Here is a 17,902-nt window from a genome sequence, read left to right on the forward strand (position 1 = left end):
CGGGGTCCCAGAGCTCATACCTCATCATTAGGACCTGCCCTTAAACAGTCATCTCTTCTAGGACTTAAGGCTGATCTAACAATCATCTTTTACACTGTTGCCATTGTCTTCATGATTCCAGAGGCACCTCCATGCCATGGTAGGTATCTGGAAGAGGACTTTAAGAGAGAAACAATCAAGACACACTCTGAAAAAAAAGAACCTAACTTGTGACCTAATCTTCTTCAACAATAAACAAATGTGTCATCACCTTCCTGAAGAAATGGGAAAGTTTAGAACTATATATGTCATTTTCATTTTCACTGTTGTGTTTTTATGGGATAAGAATCCATTCATGGCATGTGCACAAATGGAAGGCAGCTTTATCTATTTCTATTTTTTAATTTAAAGTAATGAGACATGCAAGGTTTAATACTCTAATTACCTCAAGGAAAGAAAATGATTAAGAAACTCTTCAATAAACCCAAAAGGAAGAATGAACACATTTTTATTCATAGAGAAAGGCAATAGAAACAGCAAGATTAGACTATATATATTTACTAAAATGCCTATCTAATTCGAAGGACTTTCTTCCACCATCAAGACCTATTTCTACATAACAGCAAGAGTTATCCTTTTGTTCTGGTATATGTAATGAATTACACCAGAATTTCTATAACTGGAAATTAGGGCAGTTCAATTCTTGAATTCATCTTTTATAGTATTTTGGGAGAGGCCTTGAAAGCTAATCTAGTTCATTCCCTAGGCCAGGGGTGGGAAACCTCTGCCTCTAGATCACATGTGGCCCTCCAGGTCCTTAAGTGCAACCCTTTGACTGAATCTAAACTTCACAGAACAAATAACCTTAATAAAAGGATTTGTTCTGTAAAACCTGGACTCAGTCAAAAGGCTGCACCCAAGGACTTAGAAGGCCATATGTGGCCTTGAGGCTACAGATTCCCCAGGGAGGAAAAGCCTAGGGCCTAGGCTTTTTGCCATTCTACACTTAAAGTAACAATTCATTTTACTTGTTCAACAAATATTTATTAAGCATGTATTACATATACAAGGCATTGAGCTTGGTGATGGGGAGGATACAGAGATGAAGACAATGTGCCTGTAAGAAAGTGTCAAGATATTAGAAGGCCCCAAAAGCTGGCTGTGCTCTGAGCTTGGTATAACAACAATCCTTTTTGCTCACCCTCTGGATAATCTTGTCCTCTAGCAAAATCACATAATTATCATATTGCTTTGACCAGCACTAGGGGTTCTCTGAGCTAGGACAAGAACCAGACAAAGTGAGACAAATACCCATTTTCCAGTCTTGAAGCCCTGCTATGAATCAAACTTGTCTCATTGTTTCTCTTACCCCTCATTGCCAGGGCTACTGCTCACTTGTTTGCAAGCCATTTCCCTCACTTTGAAATTAAACTTGTGTTTGATTCCTGATTCTCCTTTCTCTGACCTGTTCTGTTTGGCTCTCTCTGGTACCAATGGGAACAGACAAGGCACCACCTGAGATTTATTTCTCCAGAATCTGACCCCACCTCATCAACTGAGTCCTATAGTCTTGTCCCTGCTCCAACCCTCTGAGCTCCCATCGTGGTTGAGCTTGGCATTCTTTGTGAGAAAAACTCCAGGGCCCCTCTGGTGACCCAGTTCCTCTCAGATCCTTTTGGTAAGGATATCCTTTCTTAAAATCTATACCTCTGTTAATTGGTACATCTTTGAGTCTCTGTTATTTTTGAAACTGCATGTCTCTGTAAAGTTGAAACTGCACACCTCTATAACAGTGTGCCCCTGTACAGACTGACTAGCTTTGTTAGCATTGTTTGTGTCTATATCTGTCTTGTCTTTTTTTTCTGTGTTTGTCTTTGTAATATATCTGTGTTGTGTTTGTGTTGTGAACTACATTCTGTAACATTGAAAGATTTAAAGTGCAGCCAGCCAGAAACACTTTTAAGGGCCATAAGCCAAAGAGTTTAGAACACTGGGAAAGATTAATAAACTTTTATACTTAAAGCAATTGTCCCAGTAAGCATGACTAACTCCTACTTTAGGCTTTTCAAGGGAGATTAGGTTATAAGAAAAAAAATCTGCAAGACACTTTTTTCCCCTGTCATTTCAGCTTTGGTTATACTGGAATTATAGAAATAAAGTCAGATAATCAAAGTTATAGAACTGCTGAAAACACTTTGGTAGATTTTGAAGTTTTGAAAATTCCCCATTTTTAAGATTGCAGGGGAGAACTCCAGGGATTTGGGGTAATTCCAGGAATTCACCCTTTCTGAAATATCTTAGTAAGTTTTGGGGTACCACTCTGTAGAATTTAAGGAAAAAATAAGTATTATATTTTATAAAAGTTTTTAAAGTAAATGGCAAAATTAATAGCTTCATTTTTCTTTTTTTTTTTTTTGTGAAGGGCAATTGGGGTTAAGTGATTTGCCCAAATTCACATGTCTAGTAATTGTGTCAAATGTGTGAGGCCGGATTTAAACTCAGGTTCTCCGGAGTCCAGGGCCGGTGCTCTATTCACTTTGCCACCTAGCCGACCCTAGCTTCATTTTTCTAGGTGGATGAAGGAAGGCAGCTAGTTTAGAATTAATCCCAGAGTGAAGAAAGGAAAAAAAAATAGATAAATGGTTTGCACTTTATAGCAACTTCTTGTTAACCCTTCCTTGAATGACTGCTTAAACCAGAGATCCCCTTTGACTTCCCCAGTTCAGAGAAGCTCTCCTGCTTCCTTGTTAACCCATCTCATCTCAGATTAGGTTACTCAGCTAGTTTTGTGTGTTTGTGTGTGTGTGTGTGGGTGTGGGTGTGGGTTTTAAGAGCCTGAGGTGGAACTGAACTCAAGTCCTCCTGACAAGGGGCTGAAGCTTTACTCAATGCCACCTAACTGCCCCGACAAAACAACTTTTTAATCTGGATGCTGTTACACATGAATAGCTTTTAAAAGGTTATGATAAAAAAAAATCTTGAAAACTGTTAAATATTTGGTGAGGTATATTTTATTATAAAACAGGTAATAGCATATAATAGCAAATTTTCATTTGAAATTTATTGGCTATTATAAAAGTGTATATGGTGGTTTAAAGATGTAGTTTCAACATATTAATGATTAATCAACCATCAGGTATTTAGCTGTATGTCTGAAGACCCAGAATATTGATAGTTTTAAGTGAAGGATAAATGAAATGTTAACTGGTAGGGAAACATCAGGAAGGATATTCAAGCCCTAAGCTGTAATTAGTGAAATTTTACTGTTTAAGGTAAAAATTTCTTGGACTTTAATTTACCATTGTTTTGAGCTTTGATTATTGGGATAGTTTTCTAAATTGTCATGAAGCCAGTAGTAGAAAATAGCATATGGTGTACTCTGGGACCTGCTAAAAGTGGATGCCTGTGCCTGGGAAGTTTTGGAAATAACTTTGGCATGGTCTAAGTAGAATTCTTCTGACACTATTTCCTTTCTGAAAAGAAAATTTCCCTGCCTGGTTAATTCTGAGCCTTGCTTTTAAGACCCTGTGACTACATGATTGACTGTCAGATATCACTCATGCCTGGAATCAAATAGAGCTAAAGGAGTTTTTCCCTCTGTTATGAGATAACTATATCCCTCTTTTTCCTTTTATAGCAAATATCTATAATTAAGAAGTTTTGTAAGTACAATATTTATTCTGTTAAATAATGAATTGATACTGGAACATCTCTGAATTATTATAAAAGGAAGCAAGTATGAATATCTTACAATTTTAATCTATATTGTGGTCAAATTATAATATAGGGATGATATCCTCCTAAGGAAGAAATGATTAAACAAAGTAATAAAACAAAGATGTAAAGAATAAGTTTTCTAGACAGTTTTCTCTAAGAACTCTATAGATCTCAAAATTGGATTAAGATTTTATACATAAATTATATGGATAATGATAAAGAAAGTGAAATTATTTTCTCATTATTGAAGTATCTGTCTGATCTGAGTTCATTCTGCAGTTGAACCCTCATAAATTTTTAAAATATTCTTATTGTGGGGCAGCTACGTAGCACAGTGAATAGAGCACCGGCCCTGGAGTCTTATGAGGTATAGAATTTAGGTAAGGATAGAAACAACAAATGGTATATAAACTGAAATTTTCTGAAGTTTCAAGATTGGAGAACCTAAATTGTATTAGGTCTTATTACCAGTGGAATTATCTATGAACCTCTAGATTTGGAGCCAGAGAAGCAGAGCCCTTTTTAGAGCTGTCCTAACAATAAAGCTTATTATCCAAAAAAAGTTATCGGGACCAGATAACTGCATGAAACATTTGGCACACAAAATGTACTGATTAAATGGACATTGAGAATGGGTTACTAGGATACAAGGAGACTTGATTTTAGTTAATATTGGTGATAACCATTGTATTGCTTTAGTCTTTTGTTTCAACATATTTGTTTTCTTAGTTACCCTGGTGACATGTAAATCTCCCTCCTCAAAACCAGTTCATTGTGAACCCTCTAAGTAGTTGATCTGTAAGGTGACATTAATGTGACCTGACTTAATGCAGTTATATATAATGAATTTATGAAAAACTTTATTACATTGTTTGAACCTAGCCCTGCATGGCTGGGAAACTGGACCATCTCTATGTGCTGTTTAGAGATCCTTAACCAAGGATGTATGTTATGCTGATTGGAAAGTCAGATCCAAAGATCAAGGCAAGGAGTTTTCCCACAACTATTAATCAATTATTGTTTCTAAAGATCCCTACCAAGTCCTTTTGACTATTCCCACAGCTGTGAAACTTGTGGGTGTGGACTCCTGGATCTTCTGAAGAAAGGCCCTGCTCCTGAACCAATGGCAGAAACCTCCAAGGACCTCAAGGTTCATTAAGTATGAACCTAGAAGCAGCAGACACACAGATAAGAAGATGAGACAGTTGTCCCAAGATTGCAGACCAGGGTTGAGTAAACTGTCCTGTTTTTTTTTTTTCTTTTCTCTTGTTAGGTCCTTTTGTTAAGGCCCTGATTTAAGAGTGTGTTGGCATTTTCTCCCTCTACATTCTTGCCCCCTAGCCTCCCTTTTCTGCTTGCAAGTAAGCCATGACTAGTAATAATACCTGAGACACACTTCCCCAGTAAGTTCCCTTAAGGAACAAACCACCTGGGTAACATCTAGTCCTAGCCCAACTGGCTTCTTCAGGTATCTTGGCTTAAACCTGCCTGTACTTTATTGGCCAGAAGAGTAGGGGTTCTTTTAGATACTCACCTTCCCTTTGGCCAAAAGGGGGAAATGTCAAGATATTAGGAGACACCCTGTTTTCCAGAACCAGGTCATCATAATGAAGAGGCTACCCATAAAGATGGTTAGGGTTGCTCTGGAGACCCCAAAATACTAACACACCAGGTCCTGCCGAATGAATTTGACTCAAGTCTCTCAGCCAAAGAAAGGTAAAGTTTTTTTAAAATTCACTTGTATTGGACACAGAGTAAGCCTGTGCTAGATCATTCTATGGCACTCTCACAAACATGGAGACAAGATGGGGTCTTATGTACAGAAGGTTGTGGGAGGAATCGAGGGGTGGTCTAGAGGAGGAGTTTGGGGAGGGTCTTCAAGAGAAGTCAAGATGAGATCTATGAGTGATTAAGGGTGGGAAGTTGCTGGAGGCTACCTGGAGACAGGCCAGTTCAAGGGTAGACTGATATTTTGATAGGCTCAAGGTTGGGAAGTCTAGTAACAAAGGTTGGGGCCCAGCCACAAAGTACGGCTTATGTCTCATGCCAATGTCTCATAAGATTTAATCAGAGTTCAAGGGGGGTTCCCAGAGCCTATACCTCAAAGATTCAAGGAGAGCTCAAGGGGTCTCCAAGAGCTCATACCTCATCAATAATATTTCTTAATAAGTTTACAGATCCCAGGTTAACCCTGGCTTAGAGCTAATTAAGTCTATTGGCTGATCATTAATGGGAAACACATCAGTTTCAGGGTTTGTGAGAAACAGCATAGAAGTAACTCCCATAGGATTACCCCTAGAACCCAAAGTAGAAGTCATCCTTTCTGGGGACCCAACCTGAGAGAGCCAAATGTGAATTTGAGGGACTTGCCCAGGGGGAGTATTGCATATATACAAGGTAAAAACAGTAATTTGGAGTTATGGGAATACTAACAACTGGAAAACTGAGACCTAGGAAAGACCTTAATAAATCACCCTCACTACGTCATTGCTCTTCTTTGAGAATGAAGGAGAACAAGAACAAGTTTGCAGTCTCTTCCCTTTCCCATCTGATGAGGTGCAGGTTCTGGGAAGCCCCTTGAGCTCTGCTTGAATCTTGGAGGTATAGGAACTCTGATTAAATCATCCTGTTTGATGACATGTTTGCATGAGGCCATAGCCTTACATTTGTAGCTGGGCCCAGACCTCTGTTACTAGCCTAGCCCTCCATTGTCCATCTACTTCCCACCCTAGAGCCTATCAAAATATCAATCCACCCTTGAACTGGGCTAGCCCACCATAGTCTGTAGGCTCCAGGTAGCCTCCAGCAACTAACCTCATTGACCTCATAAACTCCTCCTGAAGACCCTCCCCAAACTCCTCCTCTAGACTACCCCTAGATTCCTCCCACAACTTTCTGTATATACCGTGTTTCCCCAATAATAAGACCTATCCCAAAAATAAGACCTATTGAGATTGCTACTGTAGTGAAGGTGATCCCCTGCGCTACATGCTACATTACGGTACCCTCTGTATGCACCATCCCCACCCCATGAAACGCCGCACTCCGAGCTGCATCCAATCAGAGCTGCAGCAGTGAGCGCAATCATCCTGTTCTTCCCCAGTGATTTGCTTATTGAATAAAGGTACATTTTTTTGTTCACATTTACCTGTTTATTAAAATTGCTGTCAATGTTCATTAAAATAAGCCCTCCCCTGAAAATAAGCCCTCTGGTATTTTTCTGTCCAAAAACTTTAATAAGACAGTGTCTTATTATTGGGGAAACACGGGTAAGATCCCATCTTCCTTCATGTGGTGTGAGAGCACCATAGAATGACCTAGCACAGACTTACTGTGTCAGATGATTCTGGCCCACTTGTCCAATGCAAGAGTCACAGGTACCTAGGCTCCTTAAGAATCTACCCAATATGGTTTACTTTCAATAAACTTTACTTTTCTTTGGTTGAGAAGAGGAGTCAAATTCATTCCCCAGGACCTGGCGTGTTGGTATTTTGGGGTCTCCAGAGCACCCTTAACCTCTTCACATATATCTTCTGTTCAACTTCCAAAATAATCTTCCTGAAATACAGATCTTACTACATCATGTGCTTGATCAAAAATCTTTAAGAACTCCTATTGATTCTGGAATTAAATACAAACTCCACTCAGCCTATCTTTCCAGATTTGTTTTACATTACTCTCATTCTTAAACTTCTAGCCAATCTGTCCTACTCACTGTTTCCTAAAGTCCTTCTCTTGTTTCCCTGCCTTCACATAGGCCACTCCCCATACCTGGGATGCAAGAAAGGGTGTACTGGAGCCAGCTCATGCTAACTCTCAAAAGATAGTTGTTAAACATTTAATGTATGAGCATTTCCTCAGAAATCATCAAACTACAAACCGGGGCTTAATTTGTTGTCTTGTTAATTGTCTAGACTTAAAGTGATAGAGAATATGTTAATACAACAACAAAACTAAACTATCCCAAAGGACATTTTTTATGCAGTTGCTAACCATTTACCAGCACACCCATGAATAGATCTCTTCTTTTCCTCATTCTTTAGAAGCTAAGCTTCTTTCAAGGCCCTGAGTACCATCTTCTTTCTACTTGGAGTCTTTGATTCCCACCCCCACAAATGCTTTTTTTTCTCCTGAAACATCTCCTATTTGCTTCTTTGGTGTTTACATTTTTTGTCTCTTTTGAATGTAAATTTCTCCTCAGCAAGGCCTGTTTTTTGCTTTTATTTTTATATCCCCAGCACCTTAGCAATGCCTTTTAACTTAGCATGTCTTGATAAATGTTTGTTTAATCTAATTGAATCTGAGTACTTGAGGGTATCTTAAAATAAGAAATGAAAACTAAGAAGAACATTCCAAAAGTACCTTGTGTTTTGAAACCAAAAAACCCAGAGACTTTGAGTAGGGAAATTGCTCATGGAAATCAGAAAAGTCATTCTCTGGATTTGAATTCAGGTCTTCCTCACTCCAAGCCCAGCACCACCTAGCTGCCCCCAGGCTCTAGTATTATCCTAAAGTTTTTACTATATCAGCTCAATGGGGGAATGGGGGGAAGGGGGAGCAGCTAGGTGGCACAGTAGATAGAGGGCTGGACCTGGAGTCAGGAAGACTCATCTTCCTGAGTTCAAATCTGACTTCATATACTTACTAGCTATATGTGACTCTGTGCAAGTCACTTAAACCTGTTTGCCTGTTTCCTCATCTGTAAAATGAACTGGAGAAGAAATCTCAAACCATTTCAGTATCTTCGCCAAGAAAACCCCAAATGGGGTTGAAGAGAACCAGAGAGAAGTGAAAAAAAGACAAAATAACCACAAAAAAAAAAATCTAAATGGAAGGTGGGGGTGGGACGGGGTATTTAGTATGTTTTCACTGAACAAAGGTGGTGCCAGTTAGGGAAAGTTTTACTTACCTAAGAACAATAGATGAATAAAATAAAGATTTACTAAGGGGTAGAATCAACTTTAATAGCCAGCTAGTGAATACAGTTAGGGTAAACTAAAACGTATCAGAAAGAAATGGGGCCATGGTGAAAACAGAACTTTGAGAAGCCTTCTACAGAGATCTTAGAAAGTAGGGGAGAAGGCAACAATAAAGTTAGAAGTGCAGCACTGCCTAAATTTCAAAAGAAATATCTTTGTTAAGGTAGGTCCAGAGATCAGAGAGGACAATAGGAACCAAGAGTGGCTTTATAGTAAAAATGGGTCACAACCAAAGGTCTGAGAAGATGACCTGAGGGCCCCATACTTGGAAAGAAAACATGAAAGTAGGTTCCAGGGAAATTTAAGGCTACCGCATGATCTGGAAGCAAGCTGTGCCAAAGCAAAGTTACACCTCAGGCTAGAAGTTTGAGTATTTTCAACTTCCTGGCCCGACAAAATTATGGTGAGGGGAAGGAATCAAGGGTTGGATGGCTCACTCTATGCCAGTCAAATCAACTTCAGGTAAACATTAAAGTTAGGATCAGAGACCTGCGTGCTAGAAACTAATTTGTTTTTATGCTTTTGTATTTTGTCGAATCATTTTTGCAATATGTATTTAAATAATGATGATGGTGTGGAAAAACTTCTTTGTTTAACTTGTAATGAAATTTTGACTGCAGAGGGCATGAAACCAGCCAAATTAAAGTGACATCTTAATACCAAGCATGCAGCATGATGTAATAAACCAAAGGAATATTTTGAACAACATTTAAAATCTTCAAATAAAGAAAAACTGTTTTGAGAAATTTGTTACTGTCAATGAAAAGTATTTACTTGTGAGTAAACAAGTATGTCCATCTCATTAGCATGCAAATGTATTTTTGTCATTTATAAATGATAAAATTACATGTATACCCAAGAATTGTTTTAAAATAAATTTCTTTATAATTTATTATCAGTAAGTGTTTGATTTGCATACCTGTCATATACATATTTTTTTATTTTTTGTCTTTTTGGAGGGCAAAAGGCAGGGCAGTTGGGGTTAAGTGACTTGCCCAAGGTCACACAGCTAGTGAGTGCTAAGTGTCTGAGGCCGAATTTGAACTCAGGTCCTCCTGACTCCAGGGTCGGTGCCACTTAGCTGCCCCCATACCCATCTTATATACCCATATACCTGGAGTACCTTAAAAATTCTTGGGTGAAAAGGGGTGGCAAGTGGAAAAAAGTTTAAGAAGCCTGGGTTAGAGCAAGGGTTAATTTTTTGTGTGGGTCATGAACCCTGTTTTGAAAGTCTAGTGCAACCTCTGTACCCCTTCTCACAATGATGTTTTTAAATGTATAAAGTATGTAGGACTCAAAAGAAAATCAATTCTGAAATACAACATCATATTTTTTTTAATAGAACAAGTTTACAGATTCCAGGTAAACCCTGGATTAGAGCTAATTAAATCTACTGGCTAATCATTAATAGCAAACACACCAATTTCAGGGTTTGTGAGAGACAGGATAGAAATAACTCCCCACAGGATTACCCCTAGAACCCAAAGTAGCAGTCATCCCTTCTGAGTATTCAACCTGAGAGTGCCAAATGTGAATTTGAGGGACTAGCCCAGAGGGAGTATTACATATATACGAAGTAAAAACAGTAATTTGGAGTTATGGGAGCATATATAATATACAAAAGTAATGTAATTTTCTTTTGCCATAAGAAATGACAAAAAGAACTGATTCAGAGAAGCCTGAGACAACATGCTTAAACTGATGCACAGTGAAATGAGAAGAATAAGGAAAACAATTTATGTTGTGACAAAATAGTTTAAGGGACAACAATTCTGAAAAATGTAAGAACTTTGATCAATAAAATAACCAATCCAGAAGAATAATTATGAAGCAGGCTAACCATCTCTTGGTAAAAAAGGATGGTTTAGAGGTGCAGAACAGGACCTAAACTGTGTGAACTTGTTTTATGCGATAATACCTATTTGTTACAAATGAGGGTTTTTATTGGAGTGGAAGAATTGTAGGAAAGAAGAAGTGAGTACTAATAATGATGCATAAAAAAGAGCACTAATGAAGCATTTTTTTTTTAAGCAATCAGGGTTAAGTAACTTGCTCAAGGTTACACAGCCAGGTGTTTCTGGGTGGGTACTAAGTGTCTGAGCCCAGGATTCGATCTCCAGGTCTTCTCAACACTGGAGCCGGTGCTCTTACTTGCTGTGCTACCTGGCCGCCCCATAATGAAGCATTTTTAAAAAATACTCCAGGAGAAGAATTAAGGAGACACAAAAAAGGAAGTATTATTGTGATAAATTACATGTAGATATATGCACATATATGTATATACATATGTATTTTTTAAACTACATACCTAATAGAGATTCAGTGTATTATATATAATCCTCTTATCTGTTCTTTATATATGGAAATATCTATGTGTGTTGACATTCATTAAGTGCATAACATAAAAAGAAAAAAAACCCAAAATACCCCCAGCATAACTTTTGGACTAGAAATGGGAAAAACACAAATAGAATAAACTCAAACCAGAAGTGCCCAAATGACTCTTTGAAAACTCAAATTTGACTAGATAATGTGTAATTACCTATATGTCTTTGTTTAAGCTGAGAGCACCATCTGGTATGTCTGGAAAGGTTCTTAGGAAGCACATGATACTAAATCAGCTTTTATTACTGACCCAAGCCCTAAATAAACAGGTTCAGGTGATAAGGGAGAATGCCACCACTCATTAGGGAGGTGACCAGATAATTATCTAAAACAGGTGGTGAGGGCAATTCGGAAAAAAATTATCAATGCACTTTTCTTGGTTTTTTGAAAAAGGAAGTCTCCACTATTTTTGACACAGTACAAGAAATGTTAGCTACAGCAATAAAAAAAATCAACAACAAAAGAAATTAAGAAAAAAAAATATGAGTAAATCTTTGCAAGAGGAGACAAAACTATCTCTGTGAACAATAATAATGATTTTCTTAGAAAATCCTGAAGAGGGGGGGGTAGGTGGTACAGTGAATAGAGTACCAGCTCTTGGAGTCAGGAGGACCTGAGTTCAAATCCAGCCTCAGACACTTAACACTTAACTAGCCGTGTTACCTTGGGCAAGTCACTGAACCCCAATTGCCCTGCCCTCCCCCCTCCAAAGAGCAAAACAAAACAAAAATCCTGAAGAATCCACAAAAAGACAAGAAATCACTTCTGTAAAGTAGTAGGATACAAAAAAAAAAGACAAAATAAGCATTTTTGTGCATTATTAACAATAATTTGGGAGATTAGTTCTTTTTACAATTGAAAAATATATCAGATATCCACAAGATGACCTACCAAAATACACAGGTTTGAAACTTATAACTACAATATAATTTTTGTAGAAATAACAGAAAACCAGAATTCTAGGAAGATTTTTAATGTTAATTGTTGGGCTATACCAACATTTTTTAAAATGGTGTTATGGATGTAATACAATACTAATCAATTTACCAAGGGTGTATTTTACATAAAAAAAATTTAATTTGGAGAAATAAAACTTCAAGAAGATCAAGGGAGAAAATAACACACAAAAGTAGAGAAGAAACCTTGATATTACAAAATATCACAATTTATTAGAGGAGTAATCATCAAAATGTTCTTGTATTGGGTAAAAAAAGAGAAAATCAACAGAACGTATAAAATAAGGAAGACTTAAAAAGCAACATATATTGTAATCTAATATACAATAAATTCAAGAACCCAACTGCTGAGGAAGAGATTCTTTATTCAACAAAAATTACTGGGGGACAATAGAAAGCAATTTGATCGAAAAATAGGTATAATAAAGTGTCTATCTACAACAATAAATTTCAAATGAACAAACAATATTGATGGTTGTGAAAAAGCCAAAACATGAAAAAATAGAGAAGAAAGGTAGCATATGAAGGTTACCCATGAGGAGGGGGTGGTTCTAGAGACCCCAAAATACCCACACGCTGGGTCCTGCCAAATGAATTCGACTCAAGTCTTATCTCAACCAAAGAAAAGTAAAGTTTATTAAAAGTTAGCTTGTATTAGACACAGAGTAAGTCTGTGCTAGATCATTCTATGGCACTCTCACCATTCAATGGTGTTCTCACAAACATGAAGACAGGATGGGGTCTTATATACAGAAGGTTGTGGGAGGACTCTAGGGGTGGTTTAGGCAAGGAGTTTGGGGAGGGTCTTCAGGAGGAGTTAATGAGGTCAATGAGTGATTAAGGGTGGGAAGTATGGAGGCCACCTAGAGACCACAAACAATGGCAGGTTCAATAGGCCAGTTCAAGGGTGGATCAAGACTTTGATAGGCTCAAGGGTGGGAAGTCTAGTAATAGAGGCTTAGGCTCAGCCACAATGTAAGGCTTATTGCCTCATGCAAATATCTCATCAAATAGGATGATTTAATCAAGAATCCAAGGGAGGTACCCAGAACCTGTACCTAAACGACTCAAGGGGTCTCCCAGAGCCCATACGGAATCAGTTTATATTTTTCATAGATGTGGAGTAGAAAGTAATAATCACACATAGAATAAAGGAGATTGTAAAAGACAAATAGACAATTCCAATTTTATCATTATTGAAAGAATAGAAGCAAACAAAATTAGAAGAAAATATATATGTTGAAGGGAAGATGTTTACCTTAAATATCTCTAAATAAAAAAGTCTAACATCAAAAATCTATAGGAAATTGACACAATTTACAAGATTAAGAGCCATGTCCCAATTTACAAGTGGTTAAGTGATGTAACCAGTTTTTCCAAAGAAATGCAAACTAACAATAGACATCTGAAAAGTTGTTCAAATTCTCTAATAAAGTAAATTAAAACTAAGCAGTTCTGAGGTATCATCACCTTACATTTATCAGAGTTATAAAAAATATAATAGAAGAAACTCCAACAGGGATTGTAGGAAGACAGGCATTCTAATTCAGTGCAGTGGAATTGATCCAATCATTTTCAAAAGCAATTTGAAATTGTTCCAAAAAAGTTGCTCAATTATTCTAACCCTTTGACCACAAGCTCTCATAGTATTTCTACCTCAGAGTAGTTAATGATAATTAAATATATATGTGTATATATTTACATATATAAATATATATATATTTTCATTTATATATAAATATATATTCTCATATATACTCTCACATACATACATATATATGTAGGAAACTATATCTATTTTTATCTCTCCCAAGGTAGTTAATGATGGGGTACAGGCTATGGGAAACCCCTTGAACTCTGATTGAATCTTCCTACTTGATAAGGCATTTGCCTGAGGCCATAAGCCTTTCATTATCCTAGGCCTTAGCCTGGCCCTCCATTGTCCAGCTACTTCCCATCCTTGATCCTATCAAAATATCTACACCCAAATCTGCTACCCTTAAACAAGCCTACCCTTCCATAGTCTATCATTTCTAGGTAGCCTTCACTATTTCCCACCCTTAATCTCATTACTGGAGTCTGACCTCAGTTCCATCAAAGACTCTCCTTAGACTCCTCAAGACTCTCCCCAAACTCCTCCCCTACACCACCCCTAAATCCTCCCACAACCTTTCTATATGTGATGGGCACAGAAGCTGTGACTTGTTCTGTTTCCAAACTTGACTGGTGGGATACTGCTTCGAAGCCTTGTGTGACCTCCTGCTATTCTAAGTCACTATTCACTAATATAGATACTAAATTGACTTTAACCCAACTATCACTCAGATCCCAAGCCATCTTTTAGCCTCAGCCTCAGCAACTGTGGCGTGGACTACCACATAAGGGCCTAGACTTAAATTTCTGTACTCTTGACTGGTTGCCATCTGCATAATGTTTTGAAGCCTTGAAATACAATGATAACTCTCTTTTTTATAAGGAAACCTATTTGGTAAACCAAAATATTTTTTAAGGTTTTACGGGGTAGGTCTGAGACTTGACCTTGGAAGCACTAGGCAATAGGAAAGAATTTTTGTTACTGAAGAGATCAGTTCACCTCATCCCTCTTGGTGGGACATTGTTACTGCAAATACATAATTCTGATTTTCAAGTCAAGAGAACAAGTATGGTCAGGAGAAGAATGGGTTGATTGTTTAAAAAAAAAAAGATAGGGAAATTATCTCTTCATACCCCAACATGGTAAATTTTTCTGTTCTGCAGGTTCAATACTAGATTTTTAGCCCAAATTCACCAATTTGCTCCACAAATGAAATTATATAGTTATTAGTCTGTTCCCCACCCCCCAATCACCACACACCCCTCACCACGAAGTTCTATTGCTATGCCTTACAGTGGCTATACCAGAGGAACACAAGCTAATTTTGTGGTAGCACCTATCAGGTCATACTACATTCCAAAGGATTTAGGTAAGTGCCCAAGCCTAACTAATTAAGGGAAGCTCCTCAACAAAAAGCTGATTACCAGTTTTGAATTTCTTACTTATATCCCTAAAGATCTACACTGATGAAATTATTATTATTGACCTTGATGAGGAAGTTTACATATGTTGTTATTTCATTAGATCTGGTGAAGCAGGAAGTTTTTATTGTTACTCAGTCATTGCAGAAATCTCTGACTCCTTGTGGCCCCATTTGGGGTTTTCTTGACAAAACTATTATAATGGTTTGCCATTTCCTTCTCCAGTTCATTTTACAGATGAGGAAACTGAGGCAAGCAGAGTTAAGTGACTATCCTGGGGTCACACCGTTAGGAGGTATCTGAGGTCAAATTTGAACTCAGGTCCTTCTGATTCCAGGCCTGGTATTCTATCCACTGGGTCATCTAGCTGAAGGATTATTAGCCCATTTTAAAGATAGGAAAACTGAGGCCCTGTAATGGGAATGCAAATTTGGAAGATCTTCCCTGCCCCTAGGCTAAAGTGCACCTGAAGCCTGGGGAGGGAGGCTTGTTTTTCAGTAGATACTTTTTGATTGGCCAGTGGGTCAATAAGGTTGTTACATTCTCTGAGCTAGGAGAAGGCTATATAAGCCCTGATGTGAGGCTTTGTTTTGGGGGCTCACTTTGAGAATGTTTTTGTGATTTGATCTTTATTCTGGGAAGCCGTTTTCCATACCCCCCCCCCCCTGCTTTGAAAAACCCAGATGTTGATTGGGTATGGATGTAATGGTTGGACAGTTTGGAAATCTGTCTACTTGATCTGTTTCTCTGACTTGATAATTCTGTCTGTGTATTCTGAAGTTCGGGGTGCTGACCTTTTTCCCCTGAACAAGGTAAACGATATATGTCTGACTGATTAAAGTAAGCTTGTTAACCCATTTTGAGTTGCTTTCCTTTATCAAAGCAGATCTAAGAACCTGTATTGGTAGCAAACCCTGAGGACGCTTGGGGTGCTTGCCGCTACAGGCCCCAATCACATAACTAATGAGTGGCAGGGCTAGGATTCAAACCCAATCTTCTGATTCCATATTAGTGCTCTTTTCACTATACCACATTGCCCCTTACAAGTCTTTTGAAGTATTATGAAATTACAGTAATCTCTCTGGACTGTGCATCTTCATGGCTTGTCTATGCCTAGAATTCTCTCCCTCCTTATCTTTCTCTCCTGACTTCTCTAGCTTCCTCAAAATCTCACCTAAAATCCCACCTTTTACAAGAAGACTTTCCTAATCTCTTTTAATCCCAATGCCTTCCTACTGTTGATTATACTCCCTCACCCCACATATTTAATCAGTTGCAAAAATCTTAGTCAGCCTACCTCCATAATATCTCTTGTATCTATTTCCCTCTCTCCACTCTCACAGATACTACCCTACTTCACATCTTGTCTGGAGTATTGTAATAGCCTTCTTATTGGTTTCCCTGATGCTTACCTCTCCCCTGTCTAGTCTATTTTCAACATAGCTACCAAATGATATTCCTTTTTTTAATAGTTGAATTTTCCCCCACTCTTTGAGAATGCAAGAAATACAACATCCATTATACATGCAAAACATATTTCTACATTAGTCAAGCTGTGGGAGGTGGAGGGGGGGGAAGCAAGAAAAATAACAAAAGAGAAAGATTTTTATTTCAGTCTGCACTCTGAGCCCATCATTTCTCTATCTGGAGATACATAGCATTTTATATCATGAACCTTTTGGAGCATTGATTAGAGTTACTAAATTTTTCACAGTTGATTATCATTACAATATTACTACTACTATGTATATTGCTTTCCCCATTATGCTCACTTCACTTTGCATCAATTCATACAGATCTTCTCAAGTTTTTCTGAAACCCTCCCCTTCATCAGTTCTTATAGTACAATAGTATTCTGTCACAATCAAATACCATAACTTGTTCAGCCAATCCACAATTAATGGGTATCCTCTTAGTTTTCAGTTCTTTACCATCACAAAAAGAGATGCTACCTTTTTTTTTTTTTACATATGGGTCCTTTTCCTTTTTCTTTAATCTCCTTTGGGTATAGATTTAGAGAACACACTCACTATGTGTCTCTGGACAGCTCAGTTAATCTTTCAGACCCCCAAGCAACTTTCTAAAACTATAAATGACTGAACAGTTGTGACCAATCTGATGAAACCACAGGGCCAAACAAACCTAAAATACCTGTAGTACTTCATAGGGTTATAATGAGAGTCAAATGAGATAATATATGCAGAGCACTTTGTAAATCTTAAAGTGCTATAGAAATGGCGTCCTTATCTTACTCCACCTCTTCTTCCTCCTCTTCTTCCTCTATGGAGGATTTGCAGAAAGACATGGAGAATTTCAGTCAATCAATAAACATTTCTTAAGTGACCTATGTGTCAGGCACTCTGATAAGTGCTAGAGATATAAAGAAAGATAAAAGACAGCCTCTGCTCTTAAATTTCACAGGACATTTGCTTAACTATTTCTGTATTACAAGAGAAGATTCAATACAGAGAGGAGTATTTGGAAAAATGATTGTGATATAAAAACAAAAGACCAAAAATATCTTTGAAAAATTGCACATGATGAGAAGGTATGGATGAGGGTGGAAAGGTGGAAGAAATATTCACAGACTAGAAATGAATGTAAAATACCCAATAATTGCTCAGGCTGTAAATCTAAGATAACGTTTTATGTTTCACTCTCTCCCTGGCCACCAGTCATCTGATCTTGACCTGCATGAATTGAGCACATTCATAATGACAGAGCTCTCCTCTACCATTCCTGAATAAATCCAGGGAACTATTTGTACTTTTCACGAAACAAAACATTCTGCTTTCTGTGGTGATTCTTAGAGAGTCCATGTTTTCTCTTCCTTCCTTTCTTTCATTATTGTATGTGCCTTCAGGGTAGGGA

This window comes from Petaurus breviceps, unplaced genomic scaffold, assembly GCF_028583685.1.
Source record: "Petaurus breviceps papuanus isolate PSGF00001 unplaced genomic scaffold, PetGlider_PUasm1.0 187, whole genome shotgun sequence".
In the NCBI taxonomy this organism is placed as follows: domain Eukaryota; kingdom Metazoa; phylum Chordata; class Mammalia; order Diprotodontia; family Petauridae; genus Petaurus; species Petaurus breviceps.